This window comes from Balaenoptera borealis (assembly GCF_965194805.1).
Source record: "Balaenoptera borealis genome assembly, chromosome: 13".
NCBI lineage: Eukaryota > Metazoa > Chordata > Mammalia > Artiodactyla > Balaenopteridae > Balaenoptera > Balaenoptera borealis.
In genome coordinates this window covers 19,207,471-19,225,181 of record NC_138870.1, presented here as the reverse complement: position 1 = coordinate 19,225,181, position 17,711 = coordinate 19,207,471, and the positions used below count along the sequence as shown (strand labels likewise).

General features: G+C 38.6%; 1 pseudogene across 1 annotated transcript in view; it reads left to right on the top strand.

Moving 5' to 3' along the window:
* Window positions 1–17,711, top strand: part of LOC309609895 (S-phase kinase-associated protein 1-like) — an 83,004-nt pseudogene that overhangs the window by 35,196 nt on the left and 30,097 nt on the right. The window lies entirely within an intron of this gene.

Here is a 17,711-nt window from a genome sequence, read left to right as displayed (position 1 = left end):
CATTTAGGGAAACAATGGTTTAATAATTAGGGATTCAAAGATGTTGAATTTGAGATCAAAGTGGGATATATAAACAGAAATATTCTGCTGTCAAATTTATAACACCTTAAAGAAGAATAAAACAGGATTATATATTTATAAAATAATTTAAGTATTGATTGGTTTAACAACTATTTACTGATATCTATTATGTTCCAGGCATTCTGCTAGGGGTTGAAAGACCATGTAAATGTTTCAAGATGTCTTAAGTTAACTTAGCCAGTTAGCAATTTTGAGAATATTTTTGTATGTATTTGTAGCTTCTAGCAAAGGTAGACAGGTCTACTTCTCTATTCTCTCTCCATTCCCAACAGCCTTGATATCAGTAGTATCTTACAAGAAAGATAAGCCATAGGCCAAATTCTGACAGATGTACTAAGATTTATTAGAATATCATTTTAATATATATAAAAATTATGGCCCTTCCACGATGAGAAAGCAGAATTCTATTTAAGAAATGCATATTAAAGTGATGAAGGGAACCAAAATTACAGTATTAATATTTTCATGGTAGGTTTGAGAATAAGTTGTTTGTCATTGGTATATTTTAATGTTTTATGTTTTGCTGCTTTGAGGAGTATGGCATATTTAATATTTTACAGATTATCTTTATGATTCCAATATAAAAATTTCATTGATTTATGTTTGCAGTTTCAAGCTGAAAGGCATAAGACAAAGTTAGTAGGCTTTATAAATAGCATTATAACTTTTAAAATAACTTAAGATTCAATATAAATACATATACATATTTAATTTTCTAGATTTAGGAGTTATTTAAATACTTGGGGAGTTTTGCCGATCGGACAATTGAACTATTTAACTAAAACTATAAATGTGACCAAATATTAATCAAAAGCCTCTTAAAAGTAATTGTTAAATTTTTTCAGGTTTATAAATTAATAATTTGGTAAGTGAAATTAAAAGCTTAAGAATAAATAAGCTTTTTAACTTATAACTTTAATAAATCAAACATTAATTTTAATAACCTCAAGTAATCTTTTGGAGTCATTGTCAAGGACACCAAAATATTCTCATTGACATAATGTAGATCGAGAGTTCATCAATGTTAGGTGCAGTTTTTGTTGAAAAGGAATAAATGCTACCATGTATGTGTGTTCTTTTGCTTTGTTTTCTATTTGTTTAATGGCTAAAATTTACGTTTCTAAAATTTAGTTGAAATGTTTAAGTATTTCAAGTAATAAGCTGCTAAGAAAGGGATTTTTATTTTCTGAGTACTACACTGTGAGGAGCAGAATTGTTTAAAAATGGCCCAGAGAACTCACTGCAGTTTTCCCAGACAAAAAACAGCTATCTCCCAGGGGGTGGGGCTGCCTTTGACCTCAGCTATCCACCAGCTGGTGGCTTCTTCTACCTAGCAGGAGGGTTACAATTTTCCATGGGTCGAAAGATCTCCAGAAAGGGTTGGATCTAGGATCTGTGGGGCCTGAAGTTTACAGTCTCTTTTTGCTAACTTTCATTTTTATTTCCCCAGTAAATCTTACTCCTTAACCGTATCACGTGACACTGTGGAATTCACTTTGACCCTCTTCTTAAGTTCTGCTGTTTGTGTGCTGATTCAGTGCTATTACTTTACATCTCTTTCACATGCAGCAATGGAAGAAATTAATTTGAAATTTTATCCTGCTCAAATACAAAGGAAGTGTAAGATACAGCCCTGCAGTCACAATTACGTGCAAGTGGAATGTAAGAAAGCTTAGAAAGACACTTGAAATAATTAAATTAGAAAGTGTCATTCCTATGAGCAAATTACAACAGATGTGAAAAATGTTTTAGGAATAAAAGTGGATATTGCTGTAAATTATGTGTTTTTGCACTATACAACCTTTTTCATCTATGCGGTTAACGTGCCTTTTTTAGCAAATACAAGATCTTCAAGAGAAAACCTATCTTGAAAGAAAAAAAGCCTGTCTTCAAGAAAAAAACATCTAAGTATATGGGCTTTGGTTTCTGCACATGCTCCTGAGTGATAAGTAGTTTTAGAAAGAAGACTCTAGAGATGGGGGTTTTGGTCCTGGCTCTGCTCTGCCTTTTTCCTGCCATGTGACTTCACTTGAGATCTCAGGTGAAGCAGAGATCATACAGCTTACTCTGCCAACCTGACAAAGTTGTTTTGTCGTTTAGCCAACTGGACGTGAAAGGATCTTTAAAGTTCAGAAGACAGGTGCTATTGTACCCATCACTTAGTCATTGCTCCATAATCATGAGCACACAGCCTGCCCCATGCCTGGAATACACTGCTCTCCCCTCTTGCGTATTGGAAGGGCACTTCCCCTTTAAGTCCATGTTCAAGAGCTATCACCTCCTAGAGCTTTCATGTGGGTGTTCAACTTCATCTGAAGTCTTCTTTAGTCTGAAAGCATTCACTGATCATAGGATTATTTAGCTCATACTTTTTGTTATTTCCTTGAATTATTGTTTTTGTTTTTGTTTTTAATTTGGCCACGCTGTGTGGCTTGTGGGATATTAGTTCCCGTACCAGGGATTGAACCGGCACCCTCGGCAGTGAAAGTGCGGAGTCCTAACCACTGGACGGCCAGGGAATTTCCAACTGTATTTTTCTAATGGAGTGTAGTGTCACGTATTGAAGGTAGGAAGCGTACAGTATTCAACTTCACAGGCTGAGCGGATGTCTACCTATTTTTTGCTAGGCAATGTGGGGATTCTAAGGTGAACATTCTTCCTATTTCTAGGAGTATCATAATGCAGTAGTAGAGATGAGACATTTTGCTTATTAAATATTCATATTTATTACCACTGAACACTATCAAATCATTAACATCTAGATGGTATCTGAAGCCCTAGGAGTAAAGGAGCTTGATCTGAAAAGATTTTAGAGAGAAGAGAGCCTAGGGGAGAGCATCAGAGATTCAATATCTAAGAGATCAGGAGAGGATACTGAGAGTCCAGGGAAGGCTGTGAGCCTAAAACTGCTCTTTCAAAAAGTCTATTTTTAAAAAACGAACACCGAAAAAAAAAAATTACTCAGTGTCATAAGTCATGAGGGAAATACAAATTAAAACCACAGTAAGACACAGCTCCCCATCCGCTAGAGTGGTTAAAATTTATTTTTTTATTTTGATCTGCGTTGGGTCTTCGTTGCTGCCCAAGGGCTTTCTCTAGTTGCGGTGAGCGCGGGCTACTCTTCGTTGCGGTGCCCGGGCTTCTCCCTGCGGTGGCTCCTCTCGTTGCAGAGCACAGGTTCTAGGCACGCAGGCTTCAGTAGTTGTGGCTCACAGGCTCTAGAGCGCACGCTCAGTAGTTGTGGCGCACGGATTTAGTTGCTCCGCAGCATGTGGGATCTTCCGGGACCAGGGATCAAACCTGTGTCCCTTGCATTGGCAGGCGGATTCTTAACCACTGCGCCACCAGGGAAGCCCCTCCTGTGTGGTTTTAATTTATATTTTCCTAGTGATTAATGATATTGAACTTCTTTTCATGGACTTATTTGACACCTCTAGGTCTTCTTGTGAAGTATGCATTTGCACACAATTATGAATATTAGTATACAAAACCAATTTTTGCTCCACAGATTTCTTAATTTGTTAGGATCATTGTTTTTACCGTGATGCTGTGATTCATCAGGATTTTGTATTTGAAAAATCTTTGCAAAAATTAAGTTTCAATGCTGATATCTTTAAATGGAATTTACAGTAACCTTCACAATCATGTTAGACGTCTAGATGTTTTACCTTAAACAGAATGACTTTCAAAAACTTAATTTTGATCGCATGAATTGTATTAAACAGTTATTGAAATGAACTGATTTTTTAATTTGAAGCATCTGATAACACTGACATAGAAACAGGCACCATTTAACTATTTGCAAAGCTCTTATTCTGCTAATGGAGTCAACACATTAACAGCTTTTGCTCCACTTTTCATAAGAGCACAAGAAAACGTTCAATAAAAGATGAGTGAAATTAATGGAAACAGTCATTTGACCTAAAGCATCACAAAGTGATATGTTAATGGATTTTCTACACCTGCACATGTTAAATTTTTGGTCTTTGGGCAGAGTCTTTTTAAAATAAGTACTTACTTTTCAAGTATAAACCAATGCTTCTTCCATTGATTTGTGTCTTCTGGATTTTTAGCAGTCATTTAGTAGTTTTTACTGTTGTCCCCCTGGTAGATATAAATAGTGGCAAATATATTGTGCAAGTAACACTTCTATCATCAATGTTCTTAAGAAATGGGAACACAGTACTTAATTTTTCATTAAACATGCATGTTATGGGTTGAATTGTGTTGTTTTCCTTAAAATTCATATATGTTGACATCCTAATTCCCTGTATGACTGTATTGGAGATAAGGCCTTTATGGAGCTATAAGATCATGAGACCAATGAGATCATAAGGGTGGGGCTCTGATCCAGTAGGATTAGTGTCCTTATAAGAAGAAATGCCAGAGAGCATGCTTACTTTCTCTTCAACATGTGAGGACACAATGAGAAGGTAGCTGTCACCAAAGAGCTCTCACCAGAACCCAGTTATGTTGGCACCCTGATCTTGGACTTCTAGTCTCCAGAATTGTGAAAAAAATAAATTTCTGTTAAGTTACCCCATCTATAGTATTTTGTTAAGATTGCCCAAGCTAATACAGATAAGAGGACAGTAGAAGGTTTTGAGACAAGGAGTGACATAATCTGACCTTTTACAGGAACTATTCTGGCTGCTATGTTGAGAAAACCTAGACAACCATAGGTAGCTAAGGGAAGAAAAAGGAAGACCAGTTAGAAATGTGGTGGAATAATACAAATGAGATATGATATCATTGAACCACTTGGATAGTAGCTAGCAGATGGTGAGAAATGGTAAGAATCTGGTTTCTGAAGCTACAAAGTGTGCTGACAAATTAAATGTGATGTACAAAAGAAAGAGGGAATCAAGGATGGCTCAAAAATTTTTTGCCTGAGCAAGTGGGCAGATGATGAGAACAATTAATGAGATAGGGAAGAATGCAAGCAGTAATTTAGGGGAAGACTTACTAGTAAGATCAGGAATTCTATCTGAGAATGTTAAGTTTGAAATACCTATACACATCCAATCTGCAGGAGAATGATTCAGGCTGTAGACATAAATTTAGGAGTTGTGAGCATTTAAATAATTTTTAAAGTCATGATGTAACATAGAAGAACAAATCTGACTCCATATTGAATCTATTGCTTGAGTTCTAACCCTTGTGCTCTGTTACCTGTGCTTGTCATGCTGGCTCTGCACCTTTTGTAAAAGAATGTTGCCTATAGCCTGAAATATGCAGGATAGCCTATCCTTAAGGCTCTGACCTTGAAAGGTATAACAATTTTTCATATAGATATAAAAAGTTGCAGAACAGAGAATAATATTTGTCTTGTTGGAGGTTTGTAAGAACGTTGTGACCAGACCTATGTGGACAACTGCAAAAACAAAGGATTCCAGCACCAAGAAGTTTGCAACAACCAACCACACTTCTTCCTGTTTTAGTATAAAAGAAGCCTGAATTCTAACTCGGGTAAGATGGTTCTTTGAGACATTAATCCGCCATCTTCTCGTTCTGCAGGGTTTCCGAATAAAGTCGCTATTCCTTGTCCCAACAACTAGTCTCTCAATTTATTGGCCTATCGTGCGGCAAGCAGTATGAGCTTAGACTTGGTAACTCTTCAACCAAAACAACATAATTCCAAAGGATTGAGTAAGAAGCAGAAATCAGAATCCAGCTGGCTCCTATTAAACTAGACAAACTAGACCAGGAATGGGAAAACTTTTTCTATAAAAGTCCAGATAGTTAATATTTTAGGATTTGCAGGCCATATGGTCTCTGTCACAAAAATGCAACTCTTCCATTGTAGGGGAAAGCTGCCATAAACAGTATGAAAGTGAATGAGCATGGCTATGTTCCAATAAATTTGTATTTACAAAAATAGGCAGTGGGCTGAATTTGGCTCATAGGCCATAGTTTGTGGACTTCTGGACCTCTAAACTGGACAGTAAAGAGATTTTTAAAAGTGTAAAACAATGTCAGTTTTCTCACTAATTTGTTTTGAAGAATACAGTTTTGTTTCATTTTTTTTTCATTAAAAACGTGCCCTTGTACACTGTTGATGGGAATGTAAATTGGTGCAGTCACTACGGAAAACAGTATGATGTGATCTAGCAATACCACTTCTGGGTATTTACCTGAAGAAAATGAAAACATTAACTTGAAGGCCAATGTACCACCATGTTCATTGCCACATTATCTATAATAGCCAAGACAAGGAAACAACCTAAGTGTCCACTGACAGATAAATGAATAATGAAGATGTGATACACACACAGACACACACACACACACACACACACACACACACAGTGGAATATTATTCAGTCATAAAAAAGAAGAAAATCTTTCCAATATGAACGGCCCTTGAGGGCATTATGTTAAGTGAAATAAGTCAGATAAAGAAAGACAAATGCTATATAATCTCACATATATATGGAATCTTAAAAAAAAAAAAGAGCTCATAGATACAGAGAATAGATTGATGGTTGCCAGAGGCAGGGGGTGGAGGTTGGTGAAATGAGTGAAGGGGGGAAAGGTACAAACCTCTAGTCGTAAAATACATGTCATGGGGATGTAACGTACAGCATGGCAACTATAGTTAATAATACAGTATTGCATATTTCAAAGTTGCTAAGGCAGTAGATTCTTAAAAGTTCTTATCACAAGAAAAGAATTCTTGTAACTATGTGAGGTTACATACCTAGTAACTAGACTTATTGTGGTGACCATTTTGCAATATATACAAATATTAAATGATTATGTTGTACACCTGAAACTAATAAATGTCAATTATACCTCAATAAAAATTTTTAATAAAAATAATTTTTAAGTATTTATGTTAACATGTAATGGGTTTTTAATTATCATTTTTAAATGAATTAATAGATTTTCTAAGTCTCGGCTTTAATTTTTAATGGAGTAAATATTAATAGATATAAGCCACGTAACCAAAAGCTCTTTGAGGTTCTCAATAATTTCGAAGAGTATAAAGGGAGTCCACAGTGTTTGACTAAAGTACTGGTTTAGAAGTTGGGGCCTTGAGTAGGAACCAGAAAATGGGACCAAAGAGGACCAGCTCATGAGGAAAGAGGAAAACCAGAAATGTGAAGTCCTGGAAGCCAAGTGAAGAAATTGTTTCAAGGAGGAGGGTGAGGGTAATTGTGCCAACTGATTGTCAAAATTCTAATGATAAGGACCCAATAGACAAGGAATTGTGGAGTTTCAAGGGAAAGGAGGGCCAATTATTTGTGGTAGAACACTGAAGAAGAAGAAGGTGATGGCATCCAGAGCACTGGTTGAAGAATTTGCCTTAAATGAGTGAAAAGTCCCCACTTCTACAGAAACAAGAGGTAGTAAATGAAGGATGAGGGCAACTACTGGCAAATTTGTAGATGCAGGAGCAGGAAACTGAGGGAGTGCCAATCGAAGGGCTTCTATTTTCACCGAGAGGTTAGAAGTGAGACATCTTTTAGGATGAGAGTGTGATGTGTTTGGAGGCTTAGAAAGTGGTAAAAGTGAAAGGTGAGAAGAGAGCTGACTAGAGAAATGAGAAGGCTAAGCAGGTAATGTTGAGTTTCCACGCGGGGTTAGAGATATGAATGCATCATCTAATTCACCAATTGATGTAACTGATGGATTTTCGCTAGCAAATATTTAACAGCTCTGGTGTTGGGACAGAGAAGACAGACAACAGAATGGCTGCACCAGTGATAGGTAAACTTTTTCTGTAAAGAGCCTGATAGTACATATTTTAGGAGTTTGGGTCATATGGTCTCCGTCACAGCTATTCAACTCTGTCTTTGTATTGTGAAATCTGTCATAGACAATATATAAATGAATAAGCATTGTTGTGTTCCAATAAAACTATTTATGGACACTAAAATTTGAATTTAATATAGGTTTCTTTAGTATTTATTTATTTAAAAAGGTTAAAAAAGAATTTTTTTTTTTTGCCACACCATGTGGCATGTGGGATCTTAGTTCCCTGACCAGGGATCGAACCTGCACCCCCTGCAGTGGAAGCACAGAGTCTGAACCACTGGACCACCAGTGAAGTCCCTAAATTAGTTTTTATATATTGCAAACTATTATTCTTCTTTTGATTTTTTTCAACTGCTTTAAACTGTACAAGTAAATATTAGCTTGTGGGCCATACAAAAACAGGCAACAAGTGGATCTGGTCTGTAGGGACCAGAGTTTGTGAGCCTCTACACTAGACAATGTGACAGATTAGAAAAAAGTTGCACCCTTGAAGAAGAACTGCCCCAGAACTTTGAGTAGAGCTGGGGTTGGCTTCCATTTGTAGGGTGCACTTGTACAGTACACAAATGCACCTATGTATGTGATGGTGCTCACAGAGTTAGAGTCTATCCAGTGACATGACAACAGGAAACAAAGCATGGGAATTGAGGATATCAGTACAACAATGGCTGAAGTGATGTGTCACTGCAGTGTAAGCTGGATAGGAATGGAAGTGAAGGTGGAAAGGGGCTGATAGACACCCAGGCAAGTGGGTCAAGGGCCCTTAAGTCTTGATGAACCCAAGGAACTGATGTAGTAGGAATGGTGAAAGAAGAGTTGGAAGGAAGATGAAAGTCCTAGAGTGGTGTGTTCGAGTTCAAGATTTTAGAGTGAAAGCTTTTCACCTAATAACAGGATGTATGTGGCTCATCCAGGGGTCAAAGTCTGTGATGAGAAAGAAGGAATGACCAAGTTGTCAATAAGTGAATGTACAAACAAAGGTTAGAGGTTGCTACAGCTGATGACGTGAGCCATAAAGGAATAGTGAGGGTGAAAGTGTAATGATCTGAAAATGGTTCAGAGCCAGAGAGAAATCCATCAGTTGCTCTATCGTATGCCTGATAGTCCCTGATCGTCTCCCTTCCAAAAATTAGCTCCCAACTTTTTGTTCCAACATCCCAAGGAATTAAGTCCTCCGAGATCCATTTCTTTCCTCCCCAAGAATTGGTCTGGCAGAAAAACAGCAGTGAAGAAACTTAGAGGCTAAAAGGTGAGGGAGTGGGAAAGCTGGGTAACATTTTTTGCTTCATTATATTCATATATTTCAATTCCTACCGGTGCTCCAGCTGAAAGTATCAGAGGCTTCTTAAACTAAGTATATGCCCAAACAGAATTTAATTTTCTCCTTGACACAGTCTCCCAGCTCCACCTACCTAAAATTTGCCTCCCCTTGAGTATACTCTATTAGTGAAAGGCATCACCAACCCTCCCCTGCCACAGCTCCTTCCTTGGTCCTCCTTAATCCCCAACTGTGTTGAGATCCATTGCTACTCTTCTGCTTCAGGCTCTCATCATCTCTTACCTGGATGATGACATCCTTTCAATGATCTCCCTAATGACTCTGCCTTTATTTAAAATTTTCATATATTGTTCATCATGGATTTTTTGCATTGTTTTTGATTTTTGAAAATATTGCATTAAAATATCATTGATCAAAAAAAATACATATCATTGATCTTGTTGACTGAGTTTTGGGGGGCCTCCTTAAATGGTGCACACAAAGCAAGTGCTTCACTCACTTCACCCTTGTCCCAGCCCTACTTAGTATCTCTGTTCTTGTCTCCCACAGTCTGTTTTCCATTTAGCGAGGGCAGCCAACTAAAATACATATGTAATCATGTCACATTTCTGCTTAAAGTTCTTCAAAGGATTCCTCTCAGGCTAATTCGACAAGACCTCAGTAAGCTCAGTCTTTTTCCAATTCCCGCTTACTATTTTAGCCTCTTTTCTAGATTTCCTCCTCCTCCTTTTCTCATCATCACGATGGCTAACATTATGTCTCAGTACAGAATGAACAAGTTGTTCTTAAAGCTTTCTATGTATTATCTCACTCTATATGATGAGGTAGGGTAAATACTATTATATTATATTATTTATTTATATATTATATTGTACCCAAAGACACTGAGCTATAAACTTCCACACCTCCCTTCCTCTAGGTTTTTTTAATCCTTTTCCACATGTTTCCACTGCCTGGAAGGCTCTCCAATCTCCTTTTATGGTTACTTCCTGTGGTAGACTAAATAATGGCCTCCCAAAGACATCCACAGCCCAACCCCCAGAACCTGTTACTTGACATGGCAAAAGACACTCTGAGGGGCTTCCCTGGTGGCGTAGTGGTTAAGAATCTGCCTGCCAATGCAGGGGACATGGGTTCGATCCCTGGTCCGGGAAGATCACACATGCCGCGGAGCAACTAAGCCCATGCGCCACAACTACTGAGCCTGTGCTCTAGAGCCTGCAAGCCACAACAACTGAGCCTGTGTGCCACAACTACTGAAGCCCATGCGCCTAGAGCCCGTGCTCCTCAACAAGAGAAGCCACCGCAATGAGAAGCCCGCGTACCGCAATGAAGAGTAGCCCCTGCTCGCCACAACTAGAGAAAGCCTGTGTGCAGCAACGAAGACCCAATACAGCCAAAAATAAATAAATAAATTTATAAAAAAAAAAAAAAAAGAATCTGCCTGCCAATACAGGGGACATGGCTTCAACCCCTGGTCCGGGAAGATCCCACATGCCATGGAGCAACTAAGCCCATGCGCCACAACTACTGAGCCTGCGCTCTAGAGCCCGTGAGCCAAAACTAATGAGCCCACGTGCCACAACTACTGAAGCCCACATGTCCAGGGCCCGTGCTCTGTGACAAGACAAGCCACTGCAATGAGAAGCCCATGCACCGCAACAAAGAGTAGCCCCTGCTCGTCACAACTAGCGAATGCCTGCACGCAGCAAGAGAGCCAATGCAGCCAAAAATAAATAAATAAAATAAATTAAAAAAGAAAAGAAAAGAAAAGAAAAGACACTCTGAGGATGTGACTATATTAAGAATTTTGAGGTGGGGAAATTATCCTGGATTATCTGGGTGGCTCCAATGGAATCACAAATGCCCTTACAAGAAGGAGGCAGGAGGATCAGAGTGGGAGAGAATGTGACATAGAAGTAGAGGTAAAAGTGATGCCATTGCTAGAAGGGGGACGTGAGCCAAGCAATGCAGGTGGGCTACAGATATAGGAAAGGACAAGGAACCAATTCTCCCCTAGAGCATCCAGAAGGAAGCCCTGCTGACACCTTGACTTTGGACCTCCAATGTCCAGAACTGCAAGATAATAAAATCATGGGTTTTGAAAACTGAGATGTAATTGACATAGAACATTGTATTAGTTTCAGGTGTACAATAAAGAAGATGTGGTATATTTATACAATGGACTATTATTCAGCCATTAAAAAGAAGGAAATAATGCCATTTGTAAAAACATGGATGCATCTAGAGATTATCATATTAAGTGAAGCAAGTCAGAAAGAGGAAGACAAATATCATATGATACTACTTGTATGTGGAACCTAAAAAAAGTGATACAAATGAAATTATATACAAAACACAAATAGACCCACAGACATAGAAAACAAACTTATGGTTACCAAAGGGGAAAGTGGGAGAGGGATAAATTAGGAATTGGGGATTAACATATACACACTATTATATGTAAAATAGATAACCAATAAGGACCTACTGTAGAGCACAGGGAATTCCACTCAATATTTTGTAATAACCTTTAAAGGAAAAGGATCTGAAAAAGAATAGACATATATGTATAACTGAACCACTTTGCTGTACACCAAAAACTAACACAACATTGTAAATCAACTATACTCCAGTAAAAAAAAAAAAATATATATATATATATATAATGATTCAATATTTGTATATAATGCAAAATGATCCACAATAAGTCTAGTTAACATCCATCACCACACATTACGATCTTTTTTCTTGTGATGAGAACTTTTAAGATTTATTTTCTTAACAATTTCCAAATATGCAATACAGTGTCATTAACTATTGCTGCCATGCTGTACAAATGTGTATGGTTTTAAGGTACTAAGTTTGTGGCAACTTGTTACAGCAGCAATAGGAAACACTTCCACAGGGAAGCCTGTTTTGATGCCCCCAAACTGAGTTAGATGTTCCTCCTCAATGTTCTCTCCCCGCCCTTGCCCTGCCTTCCTCATAGTACTTGCCTTGCTGCATTGCATTTCTGGGCTAGGAGTATAGAGGAGCAAGGCTTGCTAACCACAAATGTCTCTTTGGCATGAAAACCATCAAGGCCCACAAGACTCAGGAAGAAACTTTGACCTTCCCCCAACTGCCTAAAAGAATTAGATAGAGAACCTGTTTCAGGAAGGGAGCTATTGTCATAGATAACTATGGTATGAACTAGTTGTGTAGACAGAGAGGAACATAGCAAAGTCTGTTTGTTAAAATTTCTCTCTGGGTCTCATTGTCTCTGCATGACCCAGCAAACATTTGTTTACCAAACATTTGCTTTTCCATCTCCGTGTCAATTGCCTTCCTCCACTTTGAGGTCCCAAACCACTCCGCACAACATCCTCTTTTGTCTTTAGCTAAAGATGACATTTCAGGTGAGGGTTTCAGCCATTTGGGTGGGTTACTCTGTTTTCCTGGGTTTCACCCTCATATACTTGTTATTAAACTTTTGTTTGATTTTTCTCCTGTTAATCTGTCTCATGTCAATTTAATTCTTGGACCAGCGAGAAGAACCTAGAAGAGTAGATGAAAATTTTCTTCCTCCCCCACAGGGGACCATCTCTAACTCTAGACTGTAAATTCCTTCAAAAGAGATCATGCCACTCCTTTGTATCCCCAGAGCCTAACTTACAGATACAAAACTGCAGCTCAAGAGATTTGTTGAGTGAAAGAATGAATGTGACTTCTCAATCAAAGAGGGCTGAGATTACGTGTCAACTGAAATAAAAACACACACTACTGGATAAACAACAAGGTCCTACTGTATAGCACAGGGAACTATGTTCAATATCCTGTGATAAAACATAATGGAAAAGAATATGGAATATATGTATGTATATGTATATATGTATAACTGAATCACTTTGCTGTACAGCAGAAATTAACACAACATTGTAAATCAACTATACTTCAAGAAAATAAAATAAAATAAAACATAAAAATTGTGAGTTAAGCTTTATTTGGGGAACTTACTGAAGACAATAGCCTGGGAGACAGCCTCTCAGATAGCTAAAGTGAAGCAAAGTGTTCTTCACCCAAAGTGAAGAACCTGATAAGAGCTCAATGAGAGATGAACAAAAGCTCTATGTAGGCTCTTCCTCAGCTCAAGTCATCTGAGTTTCTAGATTTCACAGAGTGGGTAAATTATCTATTCATGCTTTGGGATTTGTGCATTGTTTAGAAGATTAGAAATCCAAAGATTTCCCAAAGTTTCCTTTATCTTATGCAGAGAACCAGGATTTTTAAGCAAAACCATTGTGACTTTTGTGACCACGTGATAGAGAACGATATAAAAAAAAGTGTAAAGCACCGAAAGAGCAAGGTACCTATTTTCTCCTAGATACTGTTTCTGTGGTTTCAGTTACCATCACCATGTGATGAGCCCATAAATGTATTCTTCTCTGTGGATAGGCTACACTCGAGGCGAGAAGAGAAGAGAGCTGAAATGAGCCTTTGATTCCGTTAATTATGATTGCTACTGTAAAAAGTATTTAAAAGAACTATTAAGTTTTAGCTTGTTACTTAATGAAACATCTAAACAAAAGCATCATATTCTAACATTGACATCAATCTCTAACTTATTTAATTTGACCCCAAGCAAAAATTTTCCAGGCAAGTTCCAGATGCTGTTCACCAGCTATTTTCTCCTCACATCTTCGTTATTAAATCCTCATGCCTCATTACTCCAAGCCTGTAATAATTGAGGTCATTGACGAAGGTGCCCTCACTCTGCTAATCCCCGCTTATTTTTTCCCAAATTGCTAATCTTCAGGGAATATCTCAAACCATCATTTCTATTTCTGAGTCAGAAAAACAGAAAGAGAAAGATATGGATGACAAGGACTCTTGGAACATTAGATTTTAACGTGGGCCGTGTGACAATCTCTCCTTTACCTGGAAAGAGATAGATTTGATACACTGTCATTGGAAATTCAAGGTGCCCCAAAGCTAGGATTATTTTATTCTCAATACATTACTTTTAAAAACTAAAACAAGATCTAAGGAAAGAGTATGAAGGATGTTTTTGTCTTTGTATCTTTCTCTTTGTTATGAGAATTTTTGTGTACATGTGTTGAGGAGGGGGAAATTTCCCCCTCTACCCTTTTTGCATTCTTGTGGCTGAACTAATAATAAAATTGACACAAGACTGGTTAATAGGAGAAAAGGAAACAAAATTTAATTCATGCATATGGTGGACCCATAGAAATGGGACCTAAGAAGTGACCAAAGGAGGCAGCTTTTATATTTTTTAGACAAAGAAACAATAAATTTGTGAGGAATTGACTGGACAAAGAAACTTAGGTTTGGGGTACCCAATTAGTTATCTAAACAGAATTTGGGCTGGGGGTAGTAAATTAAAGAAGTTGCCAGGTTTGTTTATACAGGCTTCTCAGCCCCAATTCCCTGTCTCTGGTGATAAGGGTGTCCTTCTGCCTCCAGATGAAAAGAGGGCACCTTTCACATGAGCCATTTATTTCCTGCTTTCAGGGAGACAGAGAGGAGGGTCAGGGTGGCCCTATTGCATTGGTTGTTTCTTTTTTTTTTTTAATTAATTAATTTATTTATTAATTTTTGGCTGTGTTGGGTCTTCGTTTCTGTGTGAGGGCTTTCTCTAGTTGTGGCGAGCGGGGGCCACTCTTCATTGCGGTGCACGGGCCTCTCACTATCGTGGCCTCTCTTGTTGCGGAGCGCACGCTCCAGACGCGCAGGCTCAGTAGTTGTGGCTCACGGGCCCAGCCGCTCCGCGGCATGTGGGATCTTCCCAGACCAGGGCTCGAACCCGTGTCCCCTGCATTGGCAGGCTGATTCTCAACCACTGCACCACCAGGGAAGCCCCTGGTTGTTTCTTAAGTAACTTTAATTCAAAATAAGCAATATGCCATTGAGGTACATTTTGGGGCTGCCTACTCTGAACCCCAACACATGTAATGCTTCAGTTAAAAGAAGCCTGCCTTTCAAGGCCCTAAATATAAAAAAATAAAATGTTTTAATTTGGTGTCACTTTAGGCATCAAGGTCACTTTACAAGGAAAGAGGTAACTAGGTCATGAATGGGTCCTGGCCGTAGATGGACTTTTCAAACTTTGGAGACAATTAAGGCAAGAAATTTCAGCAGCAGGTAGCTTTTGCCCTACTGGAATTCTGCCTGAGACTACCATGTTAGAGCTAATCTAACCCGCCATAGGATGGCAGGCCATCTCAGGAGACCTGAGACCTGTCGCTGACAGCCAGTGCCAAACTGCCCGTCTTAAGGCCACATTCTCCCCCTGGCCAACCTATATGCAGCTACATGAGTGGGCCCAGAAAAACTGACAGAGGAGCCATCCAACCAACCCCCAGAACTGGCATAAGAAATCCTTGTTGTTAAGTCACCAAGTTTTGGGGTGGTCAAAACAGATTGGAACAGTTGAGGAAGACATCATGAAACTCAACTAAAAAGAAACAACAGGCCCCAAATGGAGTCATTTATGCTAAGTCCACATCACCAAACCAAGACTTAATACCTAACCTAATTGCTATCTCAACCCCCTCAGAATGTGACCTTTAACCAGTCAACCTGGAATTGCCTGTCAGCACTAATCGAGGTAATTTGCCCAATAGGTACTTTCTTTCCCCTTAGGAAGGTGACCCTGCCTGAATGCAGTCTTTGTTAATAATTTTCTGATTCTGACCCCCTTTTTGCCTTTAATAACCTTTCCTTTTCTGTAACTCAAGGGAGCTCCTATCTATTTGCTAGGTGGATGCTGGCTGATTCCGAACTGTTTAATAAAGCCAATTTGATCCTTAAATTGACTCCACTGAATTTTTGTTGTTTCACAACATGTACAAAACTAGACTCAATTTTCTTGACTTTCAGAGTCCACTTTTTCTAGTAATAGTGCCTTCATTTCTATTCCATTGTGTCTTGAAACAGAGGCATGATTTTTCCTTCATTTTCTTTATTTCCCTCTCTAATGTACAGTGTGTAAGTCTCATCAATTCTTCCTTAATAATTTCCTTCTCCATTTTCCCTTCTTTTAACACTGTTACCATGTTTATGTTAATTTAATAACTAAAGCACAGCAATGATTCTTTGTTTTTGATCTTTAGCAGTTCAGTTTATCCTGAATCCTCATGGAGCTGTCATTGTAGTAAAATATTGCTCTAATTATGCTTCTTTCCTCCAAAAAATCCTTAAATGGCTTCCTTTGCTAACACAACACCGTTCTTGCTCCTTCGCTTTATTGATTGAATCACCTCCCTCCCAATTCTGGTTGCCATGTGTAGTTCTGGCATAACCTATCTTTCTTCCAAGCTATCACTTTTCTCCAAAACCCCCAATTCCGGCCCAATAACACTAGCTATTATTTCTACACTATTCCATAAGTATTCTTTCTTCAATACTTTTGCTCTTCCCTGACCATTCTCAGATTCTTTTTTAACTCCTTTAATATTTTGTCCAAACCATGCAATTAACACCCACTATATAGTCATTTATTATAGTTACATTTTTCATATGTAATAAATGTTCTATCCACACACCTAAACTGCAAACTTCTGGAGATCAAGGTGCATACCTCAGACCTTGTATAAGGATAAAGTGTTGTCAGGGTAAAGAGTGATCAGTAAAGAGTGACTGATACTGAAGGAAGCAGTCAGATTTGGGTAGGTGGGCAGAGAAAGGGCATTCGAGAGGAACAAGAGGAACAAGAGAAAATGCACTGCTTGTTCCAGAGACTGGAAATATGATATCAAATAAAGGGTCAATTTAATTCCTTAACAACAACAACAAAAGAAGGGCTCAGCTATTCTTCTTCCCCTTGCTTGATTTTCTCCAAGGCACAAGGGTGGTCATTTTTGCGTCAGGACTTTTGCACTTTTACACTTGTTGTGGAAAATATAATCACCAAAATAGAATTTTAAAATTACTTTGTTGTTTGCAAGAGCCGTGTTACAGGAAGGAAAGAGGGGGAGGGTTCACGAACTGTAGGCAAATTACCACCGTACCCCAGTTCCTTAACATATAAAATTACAGGATCTATTCTATCCAACCCGCCCCCGCCCCCGCCATCCCCCAGAGTTGCCTTGTGGTTAGCAGGGGGGAAATGCCTCCTACACCCAGTAGGGTGGAGGAAGGGAGGGCCCTGTAGTCAAAAGTTCCTGAGAGCTCTTTAAAACGGACACCGTTTGCATACATTTGCGGGTTTTTTTAATTTTCAAAAAATTTAAAAATTTTTGGCCACGCTGTGCACCATGAGGGATCCTAGTTCCCCAACCAGGGATCCAACCCATGCCCCCTGCAGTGGAAGGGCAGGGTCCTAACTGCTGGACCTCCAGGGAAGTCCCTATCTGCATACATTCGAGAGGGTCACACAGTTGGTCCAGTAAAACACTCAGGAGCCACCATTTACAGAAGCCCTTAACTTCTCTAACAACTGATACATAGTGCTGCAACCATTCAACAAACTCATTTATTCAACAAATATTCTCTGAGTACTAGAGAATATTTGAGATAAACACTGTTCTAGAGGAAACATGTCTCACAATAAACAATATACAAAAATCATATACGCAGAAGTTTTATG